We start from the raw sequence: 27,960 nt of genomic DNA on the forward strand, positions 1-27,960 counted from the left end.
ACTCTTTCAATAACATTTCATTAGGACCTTAGAAAAACAAGATAGGATTTTCCTTTTTATTTAATAAAAGTATTGTTTATTCTTTGCTTGCTTTTTAGCTAATGTTATTCACAAATGGAGGAACCTCTATTAAATCTTGGAAGGTGATGAGAGTACTTTTATAAAATATGTTTAAGAAGTTTACAGTATGAAATTAAGAGAGCTGTAGAACACAAAATATAGGGTAATAAAGTTAGATGAGCTTTCAGAAAAGTTAGCTTTATGAGTATGTAATCTAAACCTCATTCAGGTTTCTATTAATGGGTCACTGTTTTGAGCTCTAAGTGAATCAAAGCCAAAATAACATACAGTAACAGAATTTAAAACCCATAACTTAAAACTGCATTCATACTACTGGCAACTCCAATCCTAGCTGTTTTTATTTTTAAGTATTACCATCACAGGCATCCTTTCAAAGAGGCGTAATTGAATCTGTTAAGACAGAAATTGGACATAGGAAACTATTGAGATGGTTCCTGAATCCCTAGGCAATTATTTGACTTGCCGTGAATAACAGAAATAAGGGTAGAATTCAGGATAATCTTTATGCCTCCAAGGAATGGAAAATTAATCCCTCTGACATGGCTGTCCCACAAAGTAGGTTCCTCCACATCTTCCTTTCTATTTCTAGAAGAATCCTTTGAGAACTGGCTGTGTGCCAGACACAGTGCCAGCATCAGTGTATACAATGTGGAACAAGACAGCTCCTCCTGTCACAGAACCTCGATTGTAATGAAGACCAACTAACCAAAATAATTAGATAGGCATACACAACCTCTAGTAAGGACCTTGAAGACACCAAAGGATGATTTTAGATGGAGTGGCCAGAGATGGCCAGTCCATAAAGTTGATGGGTTAGGCTAAGACCTGCAGACGAAAAGAGCATGAGCCAGGAGGCAGAAGGAACAGCATACTTGAGGACCCAGAGATGGGAAAGAGCTTGGGACTTGAAGTGGAGAAGATGATAGGAAACTAGCATGAACTAAATGAGACAAAGAATGGTATAAGTTGGATAGAAAAATGAGCCAAATTATGCAGTGCTTTGAGCCATAGAGAAGACTGGCCGACTCATGCAAAGGATGAGTCAATACCTGCTTGCAAAATTGGAGCAGGTATAGTGTCTATCAGGCTGTCCTTGGATCTCGTATTGGAACTGAAATCCACAGGGCAGGTAATTGGGAAGGAAAGGCTAGAAGCTTCCTTCACCTTGCAGCTAAACACATCTGGCCAAGGGTTAGAGAAACTGAAGGAGAAAGTGGAATAGTTATAGGCCCAGCCATTGCCTCATGCTAAAAAGTTTAGCACACCTGGGACAACATGTATGAGCTAACAAAACGGTGGTTGCTGCACCTCTGCCCTCAAATTTCACACGAGACTCTCCTGGGGCCCACTCTAACCAAACCTTAGAGGAAATGGAGCTCTGGGAAATGTAGGACGGCCTAACCAAGCTGACATTACAAGGGCCTCACATCCTCTTAAAGACCCACTTGGATCGCTTCCCAGCAAGTCAAAAACATATGCCAAACAAAACTGTTTATCCCTTCTAAATCTGCTTCTGTCTGGGTCTCCTTTTTGTAAACAGTACAACTTTCCTTCTATGATAGAAACTTTCTAACCCCCTAAACTCCTTTCTTTTCTCTCTCTCATATCCCTCCCTTGCTCCCGCCAATCTGTAGTTTAGTTCTATCATTTTTACCTCTGCAGTGCTTACCCCAGGCATATGAGTTCAAACTCACCAGGTGACTATACCATCCCACACATTGATTTCAGATTCAGTTTTATATAAGCCTCATTCTGGAACCCCAGAAGTACAAGGGCATTCTCCCCTCCAAAGACACGTACAGGAGGGTGAGTTATGGCAGAGGTGCTAGCATGCTGTTATCATTATTTAAACCAAGAAAAATACACTGTAGACAAGATGAAAGATCTAATAAAAACCTGTTCTTATTCCCGATTCTAAAACTTTAACAGCTGGGCTTTCCCATGTGGAATAATGTTACATAAATAACTCAGCTAGGAAGCAGAGGGGCTGTGAAGAAGTCCAACGAAATGATAGATGATCTTGGTCAATCTGAATCACACCCAATGGAGTTACAAAGAAAGAAGTCATTGGAAGGTACTGGTGAGCTGGTGCTGGTACAATCAGCAGACTTCACAGAACCTTAGTCATGTACACTAATTCTTCTATAGAGATTTTCTTTCTACTTAAGCATATTAACACTCGCTAATCTATTCCATAGGGACTTTTTCTGCTCCATCCGAAAATGTCACGGAAATCTAGAGAAACTGGCTCTCAGAGAATAAACCTGTTGAGATTTAAAACTGAAATAAACTGAATTCTTATGCTTAATTTTCTTTGAAAGGGGACAAATCTCTCTGAGTACATTCTATTTAATATTCTCGTCCACATAATCTAGGTATAGCTCATGTTACAAATCCTACTCCCACTTCTTCCATCAACTGAAGCATATGTAGTTGCAGTTGTGGCACAAATGCCAAAAGGCATAATGAGAAAATATGAGTAAGGAACAGAGCTTCAGCCTAAGAAAGTGAATGCAGTCCTCCTTTTCCACTTACATAATGGGAAAGTGGTGAGAAGGGAGCCGCCATCTGTATGATAGATACAAAACTTTGGGGCGAGTCTCCTCATCTTTCTCAGATTTGAGTTAGATGATCTCTCAAAGCCTGTCCAGCTCCAAAAACCGATGACTATCCTGTATTTATAGTACAAGTTGTTCTTCACTGGCCCCCACTTATATTTCTCAGCAGTTGGTTAAACAAAGAAAAAGAGCTCTTAGAGAGTGAAGATTCATTTGTTTTCTTCTAGGCATATTCTTGGAAATCCCACTGTGGTTGGAAATTCTACTTTGTGAAATGTACCCAGGAATTCACCTTGCCAGAAATTCTATAAGGACTCACTTTGATCATTTTAAAGAGTTACAGGAGACATTCTGTGATTTGAACAGTGGTTATTTCAGTAGGAAGTATTCAGGGAGCATGTGGTTGTTGCTCCTTTTTTTTTTTTTTTTTTTACACTAATCCTGAGATAAACATTTTCTATGAATATAAACGGTTAAACAAAGAAAAAGAGCTCTTAGAGAGTGAAGATTCATTTGTTTTCTTCTAGGCATATTCTTGGAAATCCCACTGTGGTTGGAAATTCTACTTTGTGAAATGTACCCAGGAATTCACCTTGCCAGAAATTCTATAAGGACTCACTTTGATCATTTTAAAGAGTTACAGGAGACATTCTGTGATTTGAACAGTGGTTATTTCAGTAGGAAGTATTCAGGGAGCATGTGGTTGTTGCTCCTTTTTTTTTTTTTTTTTTTAACCTAATCCTGAGATTAACCTATTCTATGAATATCAACAAGAATCAGCTCACCCATTAGCTACACCATGCAAAGGGAAATGTCCACATCAACTTGAAAGAAAAGAAGGAGGAAAAAAATAGAAAGAAAATAACTTTTAGGCCTTGAATTGCTAATCACTTCCCCCTACTCTCTGCTATCCAAATGTTTTTACTCATGATAATCCAAGGAAACATGCTAATGTAGCTGCCCCTTACCATCACCCTAGCACAGTATGAGTCACTCAGCAGGAGATGCTTCTAATTTCTGCTGTTGATTCTGCCTTTTAAGAGAATGGCAACCTCTGAATGACAAGCCATCTGCTTGAGAGATGGTATAATGAGCCCCTTCAAATTTTTTTATCTCACTTCAAAATTGAAATCTATGAATTACAGAAAACTTTAAAAATATAAATACACAAAAAGAAAAAAAATAGGTTTCCAATAATCCTATCAGTCTAAAACAACCACCATTAACAATTCATGTAAAGATATTCATGCAAAGATAGCCATGTAAAGATAAAGCATACAATTTATTTTTATAAAATAGTACATGCTATTTTGTAGCCTCTCCGTTTATCAATACATCATGGGAGATTCCTGGACAATATGGCGCAGTAGAAGGATTTGAGCTCACCTCCTCTCATGAAAACACCAAAGTCACAAATAACTGCTGAACAACCATCAACAAAAAAGCTTGAACCTACAAAAATGATATTCTACACCCAAAGACACAGAAGACGCCACAGCGAGATGGTAGGAGGGGTGCTTTTGCAATATAATCAAATCCCATACACACTGGGTGGGTGGCCCACACACTGGAAAATAATTGTGTCGCAGAGGTTCTCCCACAGGAGTGAGAGTTCTAAGCCCCATGTCAGGCTCCCGAGCCTGAGGATCTGCTACCAGGAGGAGGAGCCCCCAGAGCATTTGGCTTTGAAGGCCATCAGGGCTTGAGTAAAGGAGCTCCACAGGACTGGGGGAAACAAAGAATACACTCTTGAAGGGTGCACACAAGGATTCACGTGCACTGGGACCCAGCAAAAAGAAGTAACTCCATAGGATCCTGGGCCAGACCTACCTATGAGTCTTGGAGGGTTGCCTGGAGAGGAGGGGATCAGCTGTGGCCTACTGGAGCAGCAAGGACACAGGTGACAGAGGCCCCAGAGAATACTGATGGGCGTGAGCTCTCCCAGAGGTCACAGTTTTGGCATCAAGACCTGGCCCTACCCAGCAGCCTACAGGCTCCAGTGCTGGAATACCTCAGACCAAACAACTAGCAGGATAAGATCACAGCCCCACCCATCAGCAGACAGGCTGTCTAGAGCCTTACTGACCTCACAGCTCACTACTTGACATGGCCCTGCCCACCAGAAATTGAACAGTGATTAAAAAACTTCCAACAAACAAAAGTCCAGGACCAGATGGCTCAGAGGCCAATTCTATCAAACATTTAGAGAAGAGATAAATGTTTGATATCCTATCCTTCTGAAACTATCCTATCCTATCCTTCTGACCTATCCTTCTGAAACTCTTCCAAAAGATTGCAGGAGGAACACTCCCAAGCTCATTCTATGAGGCCACAATCACCCTGATACCAAAATCAGACAAAGATACCACAAAAAAAGAAAATTACAGGCCAATTTCACTGATGAACATAGACACAAAAATCCTCAACAAAAACTAGCAAACCAAATCCAAGAATGTATTAAAAGGATCATACACCATGATCAAGTGGGATTTAGCCCAGGGATGCAAGGATTCTTCAATATACGCAAATCAATCAGTGATACACCATATTAACAAACTGAAGAATAAAAACCATATGATCATCTCAATAGATGCAGAAAAAGCTTTTGACAAAATTCAACACCCATTTATGAGAAAAACTCTCCAGAAGGTGGGCATAGAGGGAATTTACCTCAATATAATATATATAGGCCATATATGACAAACCCACAGCTAACATCATTCACAATGGTGAAAAGCTGAAAGCATACCCTCTAGGATCAGGAATAAGACAAGGATGTCCCCTCCACCACTTTTATTCAACATAGTTTTGGAAGTCCTAGCCACAGCAATCAGAGAAGAAAAAGTAATAAAAGGAACCCAAACTGGAAAAGAAGAGGTAAAACTGTTACTGTTTGTAAATGATATGATACTATACATAGAAAATCCTAAAGATGCTACCAGAAAACTACTAGAGCTAATCAATGAATTTGGTAAAGTTACAGAATATAAAATTGATACACAGAAATCTCTTGCATTCCTATACACTAACAATTAAAGTTCAGAAAGAGAAATTAAGGAAACAATCCCATTTACCATCACATCAAAAAGAATGAGATACCTAGGAATAAACCCTACCTAAGGAGACAAAATATCTGTCCTCTGAAAACTATAAGATGCTGATGAAAGAAATCAAAGATGACACGAACAAATTAAAAGATATACCATGTTCTTGAATTGGAAGAATCAATATTGTCAAAATGACGATACTATGCAAGACAATCTACAAATTCAATGCAGTCCCTATTAAATTACCAATGGCATTTTTCACAGAACTAGAACAAAAAATTTTTAAATTGTTATGAAAACACTAAAGAACCCAAATAGCCAAGTAATCCTGAGAAAGAAAAATAGAGCTGGAGGAATGAGGCTCCCTGACTTCAGACTATGCTACAAAGCTACAGTTATCAAAACAGTATGGTACTGGCACAAAACAGAATTATAGATCAATGGAAGAGGACAGAAAGCCGAGAAATAAACTTACGCACCTATGTCAATTAATCTATGACAAAGGAGGTAAGAATACACAATGGAGAAAAGACAGTCTCTTTAATAAGGTGTGCTGGGAAAACTGGACAGCTACATGTAACAGAATGAAATTAGAACAATTTTCTTACACTAAACACAAAAATAAACTCAAAATGGATCAAAGACCTAAATGTAAGGCCGGACACTATAAACTACTATAAAACTCTTAGAAGAAAACATAGGCAAAAAACTCTTTGACATAAATCTCAGCAACATCTTCCTTGATCCACCTCCTGGAGAAATGAAAATAAGAACAAAAGTAAACAAATGGCATCTAATTAAACTTAAAAGCTTCTGCACAGCAAAGAAACCATAAAGAAGATCAAAAGACAACTCTCAGAAAGGGAGAAAATAGTCGCTAATGAAGCCAACGACAAGGGATTAATCTCTGAAATATACAAATGGCTCAAGCAGCTCTATGTCAAAAAAACAAAAACCTAATCAAAACATGGGCAGAAGTCCTAAATAATAGATTTTTCTCCAAAGAAGACCTACAGGTGACCAAAAGGCACATGAAAAGATGCTCAACATTGCTAATTATTAGAGAAATGCAAATCAAAACTGCAATGAAATATCACCTCACACTGGTCAAAATTGCCATCATCAAAAAGTCTACAGTGAGGGCTTCCCTGGTGGCGCAGTGGTTGGGATTCCGCCTGCCGATGCAAGGGACACGGGTTCGTGCCCCAGTCTGGGAAAATCCCACATGCCGCGGAGCGGCTGGGCCCGTGAGCCATGGCTGCTGAGCCTGCACATCTGGAGCCTGTGCTCTGCAACAGGAGAGGCCACAACAGTGAGCGGCCCACGTACTGCAAAAAAAAAAAAAAAAAAAAAAAAAGTCTACAGTGAATGCTGGAGAGGTTGTGGAGAAAAGGGAACCCTCCTATACTGTTGTGGGGAATGTAAATTGGTACAACCACTATGGAGAACAGTATGGAGATTCCTTAAAAAACTAAAAATAGAACTACCATATGATCCATCAATCCCACTCCTGGGCATATATCTGAAGAAATCCATAATTTGAAAAGATCCATGCAACCCAATGTTCATTGCAGCACTATTTACAATAGCCAAGACAGGGAAGCAACCTAAATGTCGATCAACAGAAGAATAGATAAAGAAGACGTTGTACATATATATATGATGGAATATTACTCAGCCATAAAAAAGAATGAAATAATTCCATTTGCAGCAACATGATGGACTTAGAGATTATCATACTAAGTGAAGTAAGTCAGACAGAGAGAGACAAATACCATACGATATCATTTATATGTGGAATCTAAAAAAAAATGATACAAATGAACGTATTTACAAAACAGAAACATACAGACTTTGAAAACAAACTTATGGCTACCAAAGGGAAAAGGTCGGGGGAGAGACAAATTAGGGGTTTGGGATTTACATATGCAATTACTATATATAAAATAGATAACCAACAAGGACCTACTATATTGCACAGGGAACTCTACTCAATATTCTGTAATATCCTATATAGGAAAAGGATCTAAAAAAAGAATAAATATATGTATACGTATAACTGAATTACTTTATTGTACACCTGAAACTAACACAACATTGTAAATCAACTATAATATAAAATGAAAATTCAATTTAAAAAATTTTAATAATAAAAAATTAAAACATAAAAAAATACATCATGAACATCTTTACATAAATGATAGATTTTTGCTATTATACCAGTTAAAAATAATTGGAGAGTATTCTGCTATAGAACACAACATAATTTATCTAACCCATAGACTGTTATTGGATAAGTATATTGTTTCCACTTTGGTAATGACATATTTAAAAGGACAGCATGGCACAAATCATATCAGTGTCCTCTAAGATTAATGTATATTACACAGGTAACTAAGTTAAATGGATATTCCAAAGTTCCACTTAGGTCTGCATGATCAGGTCTCTTATTCAAGATAAGAGGCACATGTATGCAAAAGAGTTGACTGCTTACTTCTGATTATTTCAAGGGCACTTGGAAATATCTCCCCACTTCACCTCTACCTGCAAACTGAAATCACACCGTTAAAAAGCTTAACATTCATATTTTATCAGTTTTCTCTAGAGTTGGACAGGATGCATTTTAAATTATTCCCTCCCCCAAGACCATGGGTCTTCAGTGAAGTACGTGCATGCATTAGACGAGGGAATCAGCCACTGAAGTACCATATTTGAATCCAGTTCTATCAAACATTGCAGGACACTGAGAAAAACAGAGATGTTCCCCAGGCTGGGCAAAAGAAATTAGGCATCTGGGAAGTGAGAGAGACTGAATAACATCAGACACAGGAAACTGAACAGTGGGCTGAGGCTGTGGGAGTGCTGTAGATCCTTCAAACTAAGCAAAGCACTCCTGGATGCAACAGCAATCTAGCCTACTGATGCCTCTGCTTCCACAGTTTTTCAGTCATCCAGGGTGTAGGGAGGCTGTAGCTCCATTTTAATAATGGAAGTTGTGAGGGATCAATTTACAGAATATTTTGATAGAATTCATTTATTTGTTTATTCTACAAAATGGAATATTTATGCAGCCATTAAGTGTATTTATATTGAAGTCGATTTTTGACATGAAAGGATGCACACAATATATTAAGTGATGAAATATGTTACAAAACACGTGATAGAATGAGATCCCTTAGTGTAAAAAATCCTCTACGTGTGTGTATGTGTGTGTGTGCTCACACACACACACATACACACACACACATACACACACACACACTTTTAGGAAAAGACTGTAAAAATATATACCAACATGCTAAGAATGACTTTCTCTAGGGGTAGGAATGACAGTGTTTTTTTATTTCCTTTTATTTTTTAAATCTGCATTTTTATGGTAAACATGCATGATAAAATAAATGGCAACAAACGTACATTTGAATTTCATGCTGTATTTTTTATCTTCATGCTTTTATTTTCAGGCCATCAAACTTTTTTCGCAACTTGCTTTATTGATATTTTTCCCCTCTTTGTTTCATTCCCATGAGAATATAAAAGGGTTTTGTCATTTTATCTCCAAATCTGTTGCTCTAATCTTCCCTTTTTCCCACTTCCTCCCACACTCATTTTCTCAAACTAGATGTTTCATATGAATTTAATGTATTTAAGGATGGGCACTCCTATTTGCCTCTCTAAATCCAGAATGTGAACAGTATTTAGTAACCTTTCATCTGTCATGTAAATTCTAAATTCTTTGAAGAAGCACAAATGGCCTGAATTTACCCCCTAATGCCCCAACTTCAAGCATTTTCAACCATTAAGAAAAGTAAATCATTTAAATTTAGAACTGACAAGAAACAGACTCAGTTATCTCCAAAATGTATGCATTAAGACTAGTCTGCCAAGGGTTTTGTGTAAAGGCAAAAGATAATAAACTTAAAATGTATATACTAGTCAATGAAGGTTTTACATATACAACACAGTGAGTGTGATCCAAATTCCAGAAATAAATGCCTTGCATTGAATGTAAAATTCATGCTAAGTAAATGAATTTATTTTTTTAAGTGATGAAACTAAATTCTTTTCTATCTTAAATGAAATTATATGCATCTATCTGCAATTACATGACACAAAGATGTCAACTTTATAAAATCTCCTGACTCTCTGGTTTATGAAAATAATGGCAAACATATCTCCATCCACATTACATACTTAATACAATACTAGAGAATTTAGTATTTATTACACCACTCAATTATGTATACTTTCAGGCTTTTGAAAAAATTAAGCACTTGACAAGTCTTAGTAAGAAAATCTGAGCATGAATGATTTTGTAGCAGTTATGTATAGCTTTGGACATTTAAAACATTTTTCTATAATTCTGTTCATTAATGAAACCAGGTTAATGAATGGCATGTTGAAGAAGCCTATTATACAGAAGTTGTGGCTAATGATTGAAGCCTTCCTTCTCACTTAATGATTTATTCCACCTTCCTCACTAGGAGTTCTTAGCATATCAAAAAGGCATCTAAGTATTAACAATTAGATAAGGGGCCTGCTTGGCCGCCCACAGGGTGAGGCAGGGATTCCAGTGCCAGGAGCACAGAAGAAGCGATACATTTCCTCAATGCCTTCCTGTTCTCTTTGTGAGCAACAACATGCATTTTCCAAGAAGTTAAGTGAAACTAAGGATCCAGTTGGTGGCCACTGAACAGAGTGAAGGACATCTCAATCTGAACTAGCCACCTTTCAATGCTGAATAGCTCCATGTGGCTAGTGGCTAGCATATTGGACAATAAGCTATACTTCCAGTGGAGAAAGATTATTCACACCATTTCTTATCAGTTTGCGGGATCTTGGTTCCCAGGCTGGAGGTCAGGCCCGAGCTCCTATGGTGGGAGCGCTCAGTCCAAACCACTGGACTGACAGAGAACCTCAGACCCCAGAGAATAGTAATCAGAGTGAGGCCTCCCGGAGGTCCTCATCTCGGCACCAAGATCTGGCTCTACTCAACTGCCTTCAAACTCCAGTGCTGGAGGCCTCAGGCCAAACAACAAGTAAGACAGGAATACAGCCCCACCCATCAAAAAAAAAAAAAAAAAAAAAAAAAGAAACGACAAAAACATATGTTACAGACAAAGAAGCAAGGTAAAAACCTACAAGACCAAATAAATGAAGACAAAAAAGGCAACATATCTGAAAAAGAATTCAGAGTAATGATAGTAAAGATGATCCATAATTTCAGAAACAGAATGGAGAAAATACAAGAAACGTTTAACAAGGATCTAGAAGAATGAAAGAGCAAACAGTGATGATCAACAAAATAACTGAAATTAAAAATACTCTAGAAGGAATCAATAGCAGAATAACTAAGGCAGAAGAACGGATAAGTAAGCTGGGAGATAAAATGGTGGAAATAACTGCCAGGGAGCAGAATAAAGAAAAAAGAATGAAAAGAATTGAGGACAGTCTTAAGAGACCTCTGGGACAACATTAAATGCACAAACAGTCAAATTATAGGGGTCCCAGAAGAAGAAAAGAAGAAAGGGCCTGAGAAAATATTTGAAAATGGGCTTCCCTGGTGGCGCAGTGGTTGAGAGTCCGCCTGCCGATGCAGGGGACACGGGTTCGTGCCCTGGCCCGGGAGGATCCCACATGCCGCGGAGCGGCTGGGCCCGTGAGCCATGGCCGCTGAGTCTGCGCGTCCGGAGCCTGTGCTCTGCAGCGGGAGAGGCCACAACAGTGAGAGGCCCTAGTACCAGAAAAAAATATATATATATTTGAAAAGATTATAGATGAAAACTTCCCTAACATGGGAAAGGAAATAGACAATTAAGTCCAGAAAGCACAGAGAGTCCCATACAGGAAAACCCAAGGAGAAACACACTGAGACACATATTAATCAAACTACCAAAAATTAAATACAAAGAAAAAAATATTAAAAGCAGCAAGGGAAAAGCAACAAATAACATACAAGGGAATCCCCATATGGTTAACAGCTGATCTTTCAGTAGGAACTCTGGGGGCCAGAAGGGAGTGGCAGGACATATTTAAAGTGATGAAAGGGGAAAACCTACACCCAAGATTACTCCACCTGGCAAGGATCTCATTCAGATTCAATGGAGAAATCAAAAGCTTTACAGATAAGCAAAATCTATAAGAATTCAGCACCACCAAACCAACTTTACAACAAATACTAAAGGAACTTCTCTAAGCAGGAATCAGAAGAGAAAAAAAGACCTATAAAAAAAAAAACACAAATCAATTAAGAAAATGGTAATAGGAACACACATATCGATAATCACCTTGAATGTAAATGGATTAAATGCTCCAACCAAAAGACAAGACTGGCTGAATGGATACAAAAACAAGACCCATATATACATTGTCTACAAGGAACCCACTTCAGACCTAGGGACACATATAGACTGAAAGTGAGAGGATGGAAAAAGATATTCCATGCAAATGGAAATCACAAGAAAGCTGGAGTAGCAATAGTCATATCAGATAAAATAGACTTTAAAATAAAGAATGTTACAAGAGATAAGGAAGGACACTACATAATGATCAAGAGATCAATGCAAGAAGAAAACAACAATTACAAGTATTTATGTACCCAACATAGGAGCACCTCAGTACATAAGGCAAATGATAACAGCCATAAAAGGAGAAATCTACAGTAACACAATAATAGTGGGGGACTTTAGCACCCCACTTACACCAACGGACAGATCATCCAGACAGAAAATAAATAAGGAAACACAAGCTTTAAATGACACAATAGACCAGATAGACCTAATTGATATTTTTAGGACATTCCACCCGAAAGCACAAGAATACACTTTCTTCTCAAGTGCACACGCAATGTTCTCCAGAATAGATCATATCCTGGGTCACAAATCAACCTTTGTGATTTAAGAAAATTTAAGAAAATTGAAATTATATCAAGCATCTTTTCTGACCACAATACTATGAGATTAGAAATCAGTTACAGTAAAAAAAAAGAACAGTAAAAAACACAAATACATGGAGCCTAAACAATGTATTGCTAAATAACCAAGAGATCACTGAAGAAATCAAAGAAGAAATTTAAAAATACCTAGAAACAAATGACAACAAAAAGACAATGCTCCAGAACCTATGGGACACAGCAAAGGCAGTTCTAAGAGGGAAGCTCATAGCAATTGAAACTCACCTCAAGAAACAACAAAAGTCTCACATAAACAATCTAAGCTTACACCTAAAGCAACTAGAAAAAGAAGAACAAAGAAACCCCAAAGTTAGTAGAAGGAAGAAATCGTAAAGATCAGAGTGGAGATAAATGAAATAGAAACGAAGAAAACAATAGCAAAGATCAATAAAACTAAAAGTTGGTTCCTTGAGAAGATAAACAAAATTGATAAGCCTTTAGCCAGACTTATCAAGAAAAAAAAGGGAGAAGACTCAAATCAACAAAATTAGAAAGAAAAAGAACTTAGGACACCACAGAAATACAAAAGATCATAAGAGACTATGACAAGCAACTATATGCCAATAAAATGGACAACTTGGAAGAACTGGACAAATTCTTGGAAAAGTACACCCTTCCAAGAATGAACCAAGAAGAATTAGAAAATATAAACAGACCAATCACAGGTAATGAAATTGAAACTGAAATTTAAAATCTTCCAACAAACAAAAGTCCAGGGCCAGATGGCTTCACAGGCAAATTCTATCAAACATTTAGAGAAGAGTTAACACCTATCCTTATCAAACTCTTCCAAAAAATTGCAGAGGGAGGAACACTCTCAAACTCATTCTATGAGGCCACCATCACCCTGACACCAAAACCAGAAAAGGTATCACAAAAAAGAGAAAATTATAGACCAACATCACTGATGAACATAGATGCAAAAATCCTCAACAAAATACTAGCAAACAGAATCCAACAACACATTAAAAGGATCATACACTGTGATTAAGTGGGATTTATCCCAGGGATCCAAGGATTCTTCAATATATGCAAAACAATCAATGTTATATGCCATACTAACAAATTAAAGAATAAAAATCATATGATCATCTCAATAGATGCAGAAAAAGCTTTTGACAAAATTCAACACCCATTTGTGATAAAAACTCTCCAGAAAGTGGGCATAGAGGCAACCTACCTCAACATAATAAAAGCCATATATGACAAACCGCCAGCATACATCATTCTCAATGGTGAAAAACTGAAAATATTTCCTCTAAAATCAGGAACAAGACAAGGATGTCCACTCTCACCACTATTATTCGACACAGTATTCGAAGTCCTAGCCACAGCGATCAGAGAAGAAAAAGAAATAAAAGGAATAGGAATTGGAAAAGAAGAAGTCAAACTGTCACTGTTTGCCAATGACATGATACTATACATAGAAAATCCTAAAGATGCCACCAGAAAACTATTAGAATGAATCAATGAATTTGGTAAGGTTGCAGGATACAAAACTAATGTACAGAAATCTCTTGCATTCCTATACAGTAAAAGCAAAATATCAGAAAGAGAAAATAAGCAAACAATCCCATTTACTACTGAAACAAAAAGAATAAAATACCTAGGGATAAACTTGCCTAAGGAGGCAAAATACTTGTACACAGAAAACTATAAAACAGTGATGAAGGAAATCAAAGATAACATAAACAGATGGAGAGATATACTATGCTCCTGGATTGGAAGAATCAATATTGTGAAAATGACTGTACTACCCAAAGCAATCTACAAGTTCAATGCAATCCCTATCAAATTACCAATGGCATTTTTCACAGAACTAGAACAAGAAATTTTACAATTTGTATGGAAACACAATAGACCCCAAATAGCCAAAGCAATCTTAAGAAAGAAAAACAGAGCTGGAGGAATCAGGCTCCCTGATTTCAGACTACACTACAAAGCTACAGTAATCAAGACAGTATGGTGCTGGCACAAAAACAGAAATATAGATCAATGGAACAGGATAGAAAGCCCAGAGATAAACCCCTGCACATATGGTCACCTTATCTCTGACAAAGGATGCAAGGATATGCAATGGAGAAAAGACAGCCTCTTCAATAAGTGGTGTGGGGGAAACTGGACAGCTACATGTAAAATAATGAAATTAGAACACTCCCTAACACCATACACAAAAATAAACTCAAAATGGATTAAAGACCTAAAGCTAAGGCCAGACACTATAAAACTGTTAGAGGAAAACATAGACAGAACACCCTATGACATAACTCACAGCAAGATCCTTTTTGACCCAGTTCCTAGAGTAAGGGAAATAAAAACAAAAATAAACAAATGGGACCTAATGAAACTTAAAAACTTTTGCACAGCAAAGACAAGACAAAAAGACAACCCTCAGAATGGGAGAAAATATTTGAAACTGAAGCAACTGGCAAAGGATTAATCTCCAAATTATACAAGCAACTCATGCAGCTCAATATCACACAAACAACCCAATCCAAAAATGGGCAGAAGACCTAAATAGACATTTCTCCAGAGAAGACATAAAGATGGCCAACAAATAAATGAAAAGATGCTCAACATCACTGATCATTAGAGAAATGCAAATCAAAACAATGAGGTATCACCTCACACCAGTCAGAATGGCCATCATCAAAAAATCTACAAACATAAACGCTGGAGAGGGTGTGGAGAAAAGGGAACCCTCCTGCACTGTTGGTGGGAATGTAAATTGATACAGCCACTATGGAGAACAGTATAGAGGTTCCTTAAAAAACTAAAAATAGAAGTACCATATGACCCAGCAATCCCACTACTGGGCATATACCCTGAGAAAACCATAATTCAAAAAGATACATATAGCACAATGTTCATTGCAACACTATTTACAATAGCCAGGACATGGAAGGAACCTAAATGCCCATCAAAAAATGAATGGATAAAGATCTGGCACATATATACAATATAGTATTAGCCATAAAAAGGAACAAAATTGAGTTATTTGCAGTGAGGTGGATGGACTTAGAATCTGTCATACACAGTGAAGGAAGTCAGAAAGGGAAAAGCAAATACTGTATGCTAACGCATATATATGGAATTTTAAAAAGTAGTACTGATGAACTTAGTAGCAGGGCAGGAATAAAGACGTAGACATAGAGAAAGGACTTGAGGGCATGGGGGGGAAGGGGAAGCTGGGATGAAGTGAGAGAGTAGCATTGACATATATATACTACCAAATGTAAAAGGGATGGCTAGTGGGAAGCTGCTGCATAGCACAAGGAGATCAATTCAATGCTCTGTTACGACCTAGAGGCATGGGATAGGGAGGGTGGGAGGGAGGCTCAAGAGGGAGGAGATATGGGGATATATGTATATGTATGGCTGATTCACTCTGTTGTACAGCAGAAACTGACAGAACATTGTAAAGCATTTATACTCCAATAAAGATGTGAAAAAAACACAATTAGATAAGGAATAGAAGTGTCAGTGAGACATAATTTATTAGTTTTAGGATTGTTGATGAACATAGTTTACTGACTGAAAATGTTTGATCACTCCTTTTGAAAGAAAGCCTACTCACTGACCCCATTACTCACATGCTCTATGTGAAAGTAGGAATCACTGAAAGTTCTCAGAAACATAAAATAAAAACTCCACCTTACACTATGCAGAAATTCTCCACACCCTGCCATCAGAACTGTGGACCCATGAACTAATGTCCCTGCTTCCTCCACTCTTGGCCCGTTTCACTCTCTGCTTTTCCATATCCTCCACTTCCAGTGAAATATAAGGGCTGATTCAGACAGATTCTTATTTGCAAACACTACATACTGACCCAAACCAAGTTAAGCAGAAAATAAATTCACTGGAAGGATATTAGTTATCTCATAGAATAACCCAGAAGACCAACAAACCAGGGAAGGAAATCAAACAAGAACACAGGGAAGCTGGGTAGCCAAAAAATCTCAGCCAAGTTAATGTCCTGGTTGCACACTGAGCCTTGTCCTCAGCACTTCATCACTTGTCCCTGAATACAGTCTCTCTGTGGAGGAGATAAATTCTTCAGTGTCTGTTCCTATGCATCATGGGCTATAGATTCAAAGTGCCAAGCTGAGTGTATTGGTCAACTGTTCCCACACCAGAGCCGCATAGCAAAGCAATCCGAAATTCAGTGGCTTAAAATAACAGTATTTTATTTTTGTCCATTTGTGGGTGAGGTGGGGGTTAGCTGATCTAAGCTATACTTGGCTGTACTTGGCTCCAAACCTCAAGTTGGATTCCACTAAAACTTATCTCTCACTTTTTCTGCAGCAGTCAGCTGCCTGACATCTCTTCTCACCGTGATGGCAGAAGTTCAAGATGGCAAGCCAAACTGTATAAGTATGTTTCAAATTTCTGCAACATCAAATCTACTAACATTCTGTTGGCAAATCCAAGTCACATGGCAAGCCCAAAGTCAAGAGGACAACGAAAAACATTCCACCTCTACTGAGAACAGCTGTGAAGTGACATAGCAAAAGTCACATACACAGGATGGGATGAAGAATTGGGGCTAATATTTCAGTTTATTCCAGTGACAATTACTACTGGTCAAGTTTAGGCCTTCTGATAGTGTCCTGGCTGCCATGCAGATGAGTAGAGCAAGTATGTGGTCCTTTCTACTTCTGTAGGGGAGTAAGGGCCCTACCGGGAGGGGGTTCAAATGCTAAGCAGGTATCAAAGCAACAAATTATCTATCAAAAGTGCCCAGTCATTACGCTTTCCCATTCCCGTCCATGGAGTTTCAGTAGACAGTAAAGAAGTGGCATACCTAGAAAGTGGAGACTAAATCACAGTAGGAATTTGGAGATTTGGGCTACATGTAGGAAAAGAGGAAAAAACATCATTTTCTCTAGAATAATGACAATGAGATGATCATACTTGTAAGACCTTTGCCCTGTCTTTACATAGAACCCTGAATCAATATGCTATTCTTCTCTCATCCTCACACCCCAAGTGATTAGCTGGAAGTAAATATATGTGAAAAGGAAAGAAAGGAACACTCTCATTTATGAAGGTGTTCAATTCTCTGCACATGCACATATCCCAGGAGCAAAAGTTAAACTCCTTAAAAAAAAGCAGGGAAATCTGCCAAACACCACTTTTCTCTTAAGAATTTTAACAATCATTAGGTTGATAGCACCGCTATAGAAACGAAAACAAATCTGGGGCAAATCTAGTCTGATTTTACCTGTAGTCTCTTGACTTCTACAACTTTCTTGAATGTAACTTCAGGCATATCTATGTGTTGGGAAAAAAGTTGAGAGTTAACTCAAGTGGTATTACTTGGTGAAGACAAGAATGTAGAGACAGAAAGGTGAGCTGGTCCATGGGTAACTAGTTACCCCACATCCTTCAGAGGGGCATGTTTGGGCTGGTGCATAGCTAATATAAAGGGTGCTCCAGGAAAGGGACCTTGACCCCTGTTTCTCTTCCTTCTCATAGGTCAGGAATGAAAGTAACATTGGTTGGAGGAACACATGATTTGGACTCAGCTGCCAAGCAAAATAAGCCATTAGTTGTTTAGGACAATAATAAGATACTAGCTGCTCAGCTCCTGGAGACTTTGCAGATCCAAGTTCCCATGGGAAGTTGAGTTCAGATGCATTTCCCCACCATCAGGATTATGTCCACCTAGATTGTTGCTGGAGAGAGTTACAGGGTCATTCACTGGAAAATACTGCTAGGCTTAGAGATGGGCCAGGTATTATACTGCTACTGGTATGGCAAAAGTGACTCATGGAGAGGTCAATGTGTAAATAAGTAGCCATTGCTATTGCTATTGATGACCATACATTATACTGATTTCTCTAGGTAAGAAACAGGCTCAAAACTTTCATTAACATCACCCACTTCCTAAGGAGCATCTTAAACAGCTTCTATCTTTCTGCCAGTTCAATGGACATGAGGTACCGAACACCAAGGCAGTGAGGAACAGGCTGTGGCCTGGCCATCAAAATGCAGATGTATGCCTAATACTGAATTTTTCCTTAGCAAAATAAACAAAAACAAACAAAAACACCCCCACAAAAAACCAAACATGTTAAGTCTGATTTAATTCTACAAGAAATAGACTTCTTCCTTCTATGGAAGTTAGACCTTTGCCCCCTACTCGGGCATTTTCCTGAAGATCAGGTGAGTTTGAGTGATGTGTACTTGACACAAGTTTCCTGAGCTAGATCCTTTCTGGTTGCCAGCCTAGTTTAGTTTTCCTGCTTCTCTGGGAATACTCCACAAAGGGCTGAATTTTCCAGGTATGGATGACACCTGGCTAGGAGAGACTACCAGATTCTTTCCCCCAGGTATCTGAAATCTAGTTTGGAGAAACAGTGAGTCTTGGAGTAAGTGGAGTTAAAGTGCATTAATGGCAGCATTCTGTTGAGATCCTCATGAAAACCCTCAAAGCTTTCTAGTAACTTTCCTACTCCTTTTATTTTAATATTATTATTATTATTGCTTAAATTAGCTATATTTTGTTCTGTTGTTTGAAACTAAAATAACTATTCCAACACATTCCTCTTGGGGTTCAAGGACATGCAAGTTACTCACAGACTCTCACAATTACACAGTGTTATTTTATACCCACTAAAGAATCCAGGAAGAGCTCATTGTCAAGTGCTCCTTCTAATAACATCCTCCAGAATAGGTGGCTGGTTGAATGCTTCCCATCTTCTAACTAGGACAGGGACACCCAAATGAAGTCAAACAACAGCTAACTGATCTTTTTAAACACTGGAAAACATAAGACATGACTGAAGTGGTATCTACGCTACTTATGACTCTAGTCATAATTATGCTTCTTATTTCTCAAGCACTTTGTATATATTCAAGTCCTATAATAAGGAGAGAGTTCTTAGAAGATGCCTCAAGATACCCAGATGTTTATAAATAAGTCATAGGTCATCTTTCTATAATGAGAAACAAATGAGAAAAGGAATCAAAGGATACTTATAATTCCTGCCAGCTTTGCCTTGACTATCCATCCACTCCATCAAATAGCCTTTTGATATAAAAGACTGCAAGAAACAATCTTATTCTGCCACACCAAGGGTTCATTCAATTAGCGGTAATTAAGATTATAGCAATGGTTTAATTACTTGTTCTTTTATCCCTTACCCCTGGGTGTAACGCCTAATTGAAGTATATCCCATAAGAGAAAAGAGGAGGGGAAAAATTGATGAAGTTTTTCAATGGCTGCTTAAATCAGTGAATCTTATAAAAAAAACCTTAATCAGGGGGCTTCCCTGGTGGCGCAGTGGTTGAGAGTCCTCCTGCTGATGCAGGGGACACGGGTTCGTGCCCCGGTCCGGGAAGATCCCACATGCCGCGGAGCGGCTGGGCCCGTGAGCCATGGCCACTGAGCCTGCGCGTCCGGAGCCTGTGCTCCGCAACGGGAGAGGCCACAAGAGTGAGAGGCCCGCGTACCGCAAAAACAAAAACAAAAACAAAAACAAAAAAACCTTAATCACAGTTAATAAGTAATCCAATTGATTCAGATGTGGCTTGATCCAGAAGTGTGATCTAGAACTGTGAATAAGACTCTGATTGTTTACATATAGTTTTCTCAGCTCTATCCTCCATATTTTTGCTTTTGCCTCACCCTTATTTCTTTCATAATAACATTAATGGCTACAGCAATTACAGAATTTGCTTCCTTACCATGCAGTCCACAGCAAAAGAAAGGACCTCTTCCTTAGCTCCTGATGAAGAGCGAATAAACTCCTTTCCCATGATTCCCCAGCAAAAGTCCTTTCACGTTTCATTGGCCAGAATGAGGTCCTAAACCAATGACCATGACCAGGGGAAATCAGATGCTCTGATTGGCCTAACCTACCCAGATCACAGGACCATTACCAGTGGAGGAAATTAAGCACACACCCTAAAGGATATTAGTGTAAACTTGTTAGAAGACGAGGGATCTCAGCGCTGGAGAGACAACCGATTCCTCTACACATACTGAAGTATATGCTCTGAGAGGCCAAAGCTGCAGCTAATAAGCTAGAGTAATAGGAGTAGCACTTTCTAGGAAGGGCAGTAGTGAGCAGGCTAAAACACCAGTAATTTATCCAACCTGCTGGTGAGATGCCAATTGGTAGTGAGTAAACCACCAGGCTCAGGCTGAGCCAGGGAGGAAGGTCGATGACTCTGCCTCACACTGGGCAGGTAAAGAGCACATGGGTCTCCATAGAATAAGGATTGACAAACTATGGCCCACAGGCGAAAAATGGCCCCCAGCCTATTTCTATATGACCCACAAGTTAAGAATGTTTTTTAATTTTTTTAATGACTAAAACATTTTTAAAAGAACGATATTTCATGAAATAAAAATTATATAAAATTCAAGTACAGTCAGCCCTTGTATCCACGGGGGAATTAGTTCCAGGAACCCCCCCCACACACATAAGATCCCAAAATCCACAGATGCTCAAGTTCCTTATATAAAATGCAGGGTATCACTGTGCCTAAATAAACTTTGACCAAAACACAGTCACACTCATTTATATCTATGTATTGTCCAGGGTTGCTTTTGAAATATTTACTGCCTGGTGCTTTATAGAAAAAGTTTGCCAACCCTGATATAGAAGCATTGGTGCTTAAAGTATGATTCATGACTAGCAGCATCACTACCACCTGGAAACTTGTTAGAAATGCTAAGCCTTGGGCTTACCCAGGCTTTTTGAATTAGAAACAATGAGAATAGAGCCCAGCAATCTGTGTTTTTAAACAAGCCGGATAGGTGACTCTGATTCAGGCTGAAGTTTGAGAACCACTGGTATAGAAGGATGTTAAGATGAAAATGATCTGAATGATGGAATCCCAATGAGAAGGGCACTGTGGCTTGTTTTCTGAAATAAAGAGCACAAGGCACGGAACTTAATAATAATAAAAATAACAGTACTAATAATGGTAATGTTTATGGCAAACTTGAGTGTGTCAGACATTTTGCTTTACATTCATGATCTTATTAAAACCTCACAAGAAGTCTGTGACATAGCTGCTATTATTATCCCCATTTTGTAGCTAAATATATGAAGGCTTCAGGAGACTAAGAGATGAGTTACAGTGTTAGTAAGTGGTGGCTCTAGTCTGAGACTTAGATGGTTTGACATCAGGGTTAGACGTTTTCATGTGATATGACTGAATTCTGTAAGCTAGATAAATGGAAGTGTTACTGAAAAAGTAAAGTGACACATGAACACCATCAGTTTTGAAATCAGTGTATACATTTATACAAAGTAGAGGCACTTATAACTCCATTCTCTTCTTGCCAGGGAACTAGCTTCAGCTAAACCAGACATGTAGCCTTTTCTTGAGTAAATCTAGAGGAAACCACCACCATTTGTGACCACCAGTTAAAATCTATTTCTCTGTCTTCCTACATTTCACATAAATTAAAAAGTAAGATTTTCCCTCCCTTTCATTTTCGGATGCCTGGGAGTCTTTGACTTTTACTTTACTATATAGATTGTAATGACTTATGATTTTGTTGTTTTTCACATAATTGTCAGGATAGTTCATTTTGGTCTACTTTTACATGACATTACAAGTTTTATTTTCTTTTTCTGGTTGGTAAGGCTGAGTAGGAAGGGGAGAATACATGCGATGCGGAAGGTGGGGAAGAGATGAGGAGTAAACTAACACCAGGAAAACTAGAAGTAGAAAAACAAAACAAAAAAAGATTCTTGGTGCTGCAGGATGTCAAATCTAGGCAAAAGACACCTCATACCAGGGATCTGACCTTTTTATGTTAGAAAAACAAAGCCATGTTGAGATGTGAGAGACACTTGAAAGGGACAATTTGAATTTTGAACAATGTTTTCCATATGGTGCACATGTCATCCATAATCTTTACAGGTTTCCAGTTCACTCCTCAATGAAATTCACATTTCCGGTTTCCGTCCATCAAGACTAGAAATTATAGCTCGGCATACCTTTAAAAGGCTTTGAAAAAATATGAAAAAGGTACAAAAATTAGTTTTTATTATATTTTATAGAGAGATTGAATAAGAACCAGCAATGATTTCTGAAGAAAGAAAATTGTCAGATTAATCTATATGACTATAATAAAGCTCTTGACCTAGGAGACCAAGGGCAAGTTAGAGAACATTTTGCTTTGTGTTGCAAAGTTTCTGATTCTGTTCATTAAATACACTGAACCAACAACTGTATGTGGAGAATATTACACAATTCTGGCTGACGGTATGCAGATTGATCATCAATCATGGATTAGCCTAGAACATTAGAAAAAAATACAGCCTTATTATATAGCAAGTTCTTGCAGAGATGGAGAATGAACTAGATTAATAATTTTTACATTTCCTTGGGTCATAAATCTTTTAAGAAAGCTGACAAAACCCAAGGATCCTCTTCCCAAAAGTATGCACATACCTATAAACGATTATGCTTATATATTCAGGAGATTATGAGCTCCAGGTTAGCAGTTTCCAAACTATATGGGTTTGGGGGCTTTTTTCTGCTTAAAAAATTCTAGGATGATGTGATTTCATTTTTAAAATCATCTGAATTAATATCAATCAGGAAGAGCTGATGGCTTATCTCACAGCTCACAGAACTCTGGGGAGTCAGGATATGGATGACCTTGGTGGAAAACCATTGAAAACCACTTCCCTATAGACCTAACAGACAATTTTCAGGATATTTTGCACTTTCAATTAATTGTAACTTTCAGTTTCTTAAACAAAGGATGGTTGATTAGAAGTAATTAATTAATTGAGCTTGGTTTTCATGTGCTAATGTAATACTGGATTTCTGATTGCACCTTCAGGAGATGCAATTTGTAACTTTTATCGGTCATATCTGCAGTCCACAGAGACTTGTAGCCCTTTAGAGTTATCAAACTTAAATCCCTTTTATTCTGTGTCATAGGGAAAACTTGGCTCATCAAAATACTTCACCTTAGTTGAAGGGAAAAGGCAATAAACAAAGTGACAATGATATTCAGGGGGATTTGGTTTATTTAGGGATGAATAGCATCCTGGCACTTACTTGGTGTTAACTGCCTGGTACTAGAACTACTTTGGTTTCTGAAGGAGCGTTTTTTTAAAATTTTGTTACTGCTTAGTCTTTGTTTTCTAAATGAGGAGCTTTCCTTAGGAATATTCTGAAAGGAAAAAAAAGGTAGTGGAAAAGTGTAGACCCCATTAGGGAAATAAATGGTGTAATTATATATGGCACTGAAATAAATGAAGGCTTTCCTTCTTCCAATCCTGCTTCCTCCTAATGACTCTGATAACTGAAGTGCTGGGTTTTATTAGATAGAGCAGAATTGAACTCTCGGGAGATGAAAGTGGCTATTGAGGTTCAGACCTGCTGAAATAGGAGTCTCCCCCCTTTTGTAGCTGGCAGACAGGCCCGTAATGAGCACATTTTGTAGCTGGAGAGAAAGCAAAAGATGAAAGTAGAATCTTTTGAAGACTAGGAAAAAAATGGGAAAATCCCACTAATATAGTGAAACCCCTTAAATTGTTTTCTAAGAGACAGAAAAAAATACTATTTAAAGGTCACATTGGCTGTTGGAATTTGTTTGGCTTTGAGAAGATAAATATTGTGTATGGGAATATAAGAATATCTGCTAGAAACCACTTTTATACAGTGAACAAAGGAATCATCCCTAATATGTGATTAACTGATGTTCCCTGTTAACCACAAATGTTGGCTTTCCAAATACTTCAAGTGAAGGGGCTCCTTATTAATTGGCTCAAGCATCCCTTAGGACTTCTAAGAGGTTAAGGCCAGGATGATTCAAGGTTCTTTCTTTCTTGAAAAAATATGCATACAGATGTTCAAAACATGGTGACTGCAATAGCATTGTCATCTATCTTAAATTACAGAATTAACTTATTGTTAGTATTCAAAAACTTTTCAGCAACACACCAGGTTAGCTCACTGTCGATTAAATAATGATTTTATTTTTCCTTGTACCTTCAAAAAAAAAGTCTAATTGTAATACAATTTGCTTTTAAACCCAAATGCAGTCTGTGACTTTAAATGCAAATTACCAAATGGTTCCTGAAGCCAGTGAAAAGAAGGATTGCATCCATCATGCTGTAATTTAAAATGAATTTTAACCCCTTAGGCTGACAATGAACACAAACCCAGACTGCCACAAACAGAAGCCAGGGGGTCTGTTGAAATAAGAGCTGCCGTTTCCAATAAAAACAGAGTGCTGCAATAATGCCACCACGAACAGGACTTGATGTTGAAATCACAGATCTGATCTAGATGAGATTGGCGGTGAAAAACTAGGGAAGATATGAATGAGATTTTCCGTCGGGCAGTGGTAATTCGAGGAGCCTTTCACACACTGCCGAGGCAGCCATTGTTTCATAAACCCTACTTCCCCCATACACACTCCTATCCATTGATTATCTTATGTTTGGAATGATTGATGCCCCTTTGACTCCGAGGAACCACCCTGGGATCTGACAGGAAATGGTGGATTGTTTATTTTTTAATTATAAAACCAGTTGAGCTCCAGAATCCATGTAAACAAAATTGGATCTTACCTTAGAAGCCACCCTGTAAGCTGGGGCTCTAAATCATGTTCTGCTTATTATAATGCGTTTATTTAGAACTTTTTACATTTTTACTGACTCTACAATTCTTTAAATGAATCATTCCCTGTATCCTCTTAGTTATGGTTAATAGCTCATTTCTTCAACACTGTTAATGGTGCAGGCTGGTTCATAGCCGTTACTTGTTCAGGGGGCCGTGTGTCTGTGCTGTCCCAGCCATCACCAGTCCTGCTCTCTCTGAAATGTGGCTGGGTGCACAGGAAATGAACTAGCTACTGCCTGGTAGAGAGGAGAATCAAAGACTGGCACTTGGCAGGGACCCCTGCTCTTGCAGCTGCTGAGTGCTAAATTATTACTGATGTGCTTCTCCAGCCATGCACGGCAGGGCTGGCCTAATGCAGCACGGAGCCCCCCTCCTCTGGCCCTTAACACAGGACTTGGGTTTCAGAGCTGGAATCAAGCGGGCATGCTGAACTGGCTTCTGCCAGAGGCAGTGAGCGTATCCGTCCCGCACAGACGCTGAGATGCGCAGGACACGTTTCCTGCTCTTCGTGTGCATCAGAACACGTCTAGACTCCCTCGAGTGATTGCTTCAGAAGCTTGGTGGGGTTTGCATAGGTACATGAGCTGATCAAATTGAACTTCTGAGGCAGAGTGACACCATTCAGACAGAGCTTTCCTAACTCTGAGGTGTCAGTGAGAGACACAGTGAAAGGGTAGAAGCATCTTTTCTTCCTTATGCTTCAAGAAAAGAATCAGGATCGGGGCTTCCCTGGTGGCGCAGTGGTTGAGAATCTGCCTGCTAATGCAGGGGACACGGGTTCGAGCCCTGGTCTGGGAGGATCCCACATGCTGCGGAGCCCGTTATCCACAACTACTGAGCCTGTGTGTCTGGAACCTGTGCTCCGCAACAAGAGAGGCCGCGATAGTGAGGAGGCCCGCACACCGCGATGAAGAGTGGCCACTGCTTGCCACAACTAGAGAAAACCCTCACACAGAAACGAAGACCCAACACAGCAAAAATAAATAAATTAATTAATAAACTCCTACCCCCAACATGTTCTTAAAAAAAAAAAAAAAAGTAATAGTCTCCCCAGCTGTAAACCAGGGACAATAGCGCCTACCTCATAAAGTCACTGCACTCAATAATAATAAAAAAAAAATCAGCATTTTACTGGCGTTTGAAAAAGCACACCTTCATTTTAAAAAGAAAAAGAATCAGGATCAATCAACCTGAACTTTGTGAGCAGGTTTTTATTAACCTGACATTAGGTGTTTTGTAGTCTCCCAGAACACTAGTTAGGTCTATCTGCTGAGGTTGATATTTGTAAAAGAGGCAGGGATCGTTCCTAGGAAGAACCCAAGGTCACAGAGCCCCAGTCCAGGACCCCCTGCATGACTGTATGATTGCAAATAACTTGGGCTTTCTGTGCCTCTGTTTTCTCACCTGTGTGTGGGTTAGGTACATAGACTGCTAGTCTTGGTTACTGGGTTCCTGCCTACAATTTCAAGATGAATCTCCTGCAGTGCCAGTGTAGATGCCGTTGTATGAATAGTCAGGTTATAAATTGTAACATAAATTATGTTTTTATGCTGTCCCCTTCTCATGTCTCATGCTCAATTCTACCCATCAGAGTAAGATAAATTCTTCACTGAACCTGTTTTCCCAAGGCTCTTCCACAAAAAGACAGGGCTTTCTCTCCTTTTGGATAATTTTCTTCTAAGAGCCGCTCAGAGCAGAGGGTGACCATATTTATTGGCAATTGATTAATCTTGCTTACAGTGATAAACTTTAATTAAATTTAGAAATTTTATGATCAGATCTACCTATGTTGCTACGTAAAACTGAAACATTCAGTGTGGCTCTCATTTCTTTCTTCTCAAGATAATGCACTCAAGGAAGAATAATTTAAAAGCCAAAATTTTGTTCAAAATGAAAAAGCACACACATTTGCCTTCCATACCAGCTGAAGCCTGTTCTTCGCTCATCTTTCAAGAAGAAATTTACATTTAGCAAACTAAGCTGGCTCTTGTTAATTGTTCGCCCTGGTTGTCTGATAGCCGCTACAGTCCAAACAACTGATATGTCATTATTTTATTTTTCGACTGGTTGCTTTGCTGTAATATGGATACTACTGCCTTCGAACACTTTCGAAATGTTGCAAGTGGAATATGAAAGAAGCTACATCTCCACTTCAGAGGTAAACCCAGAAAAGCGCTGTTATAAGTGCTCTACACAGTGGCACATATTTCATTATACATTTAAATTTTCTCACTGACAAGTCCTTCAAGAAGTGGGTCTCCAGCGTCCCTTTTTACATGTAATCTTCAAGCTAATAAGCGTGAAAAGTCAAGAAAGCTTCTTATCTCTGTAGGTGGTTTTTCATGGCAGCAAAAATCATCTCAGAGAAATTGCTTTAGTGTAGCACAATTCCAGCTATTTGGGGTATATTTTTAGATTTATAGAAAAATTGTAAAGATAGTACAGAGAGCTTCTGTTCACCTCGAACCCAGTTTCCCCAAATATTAATATCTTATATTAGTATGGTACACTTGTCATAATTAATAGACCAATGGTGATACATTGTTATGAAGTGAAGTCCATGCTTTATTCAGATTTCCTTAGTTTTTTCCTAATGTCCTACTTCTGTGCCAGTCTACCACATTACATTTAGACTTCATGTCTCTTTAGGCTCCTGCTGGCTGTGACAGTTTCTCAGGCTTTTCTTGTTTTTTTTTTTTTTTTTTTTTTT

This window comes from Lipotes vexillifer, unplaced genomic scaffold, assembly GCF_000442215.2.
Source record: "Lipotes vexillifer unplaced genomic scaffold, Lipotes_vexillifer_v1.1 scaffold740, whole genome shotgun sequence".
Taxonomy (NCBI): Eukaryota; Metazoa; Chordata; class Mammalia; order Artiodactyla; family Lipotidae; genus Lipotes; species Lipotes vexillifer.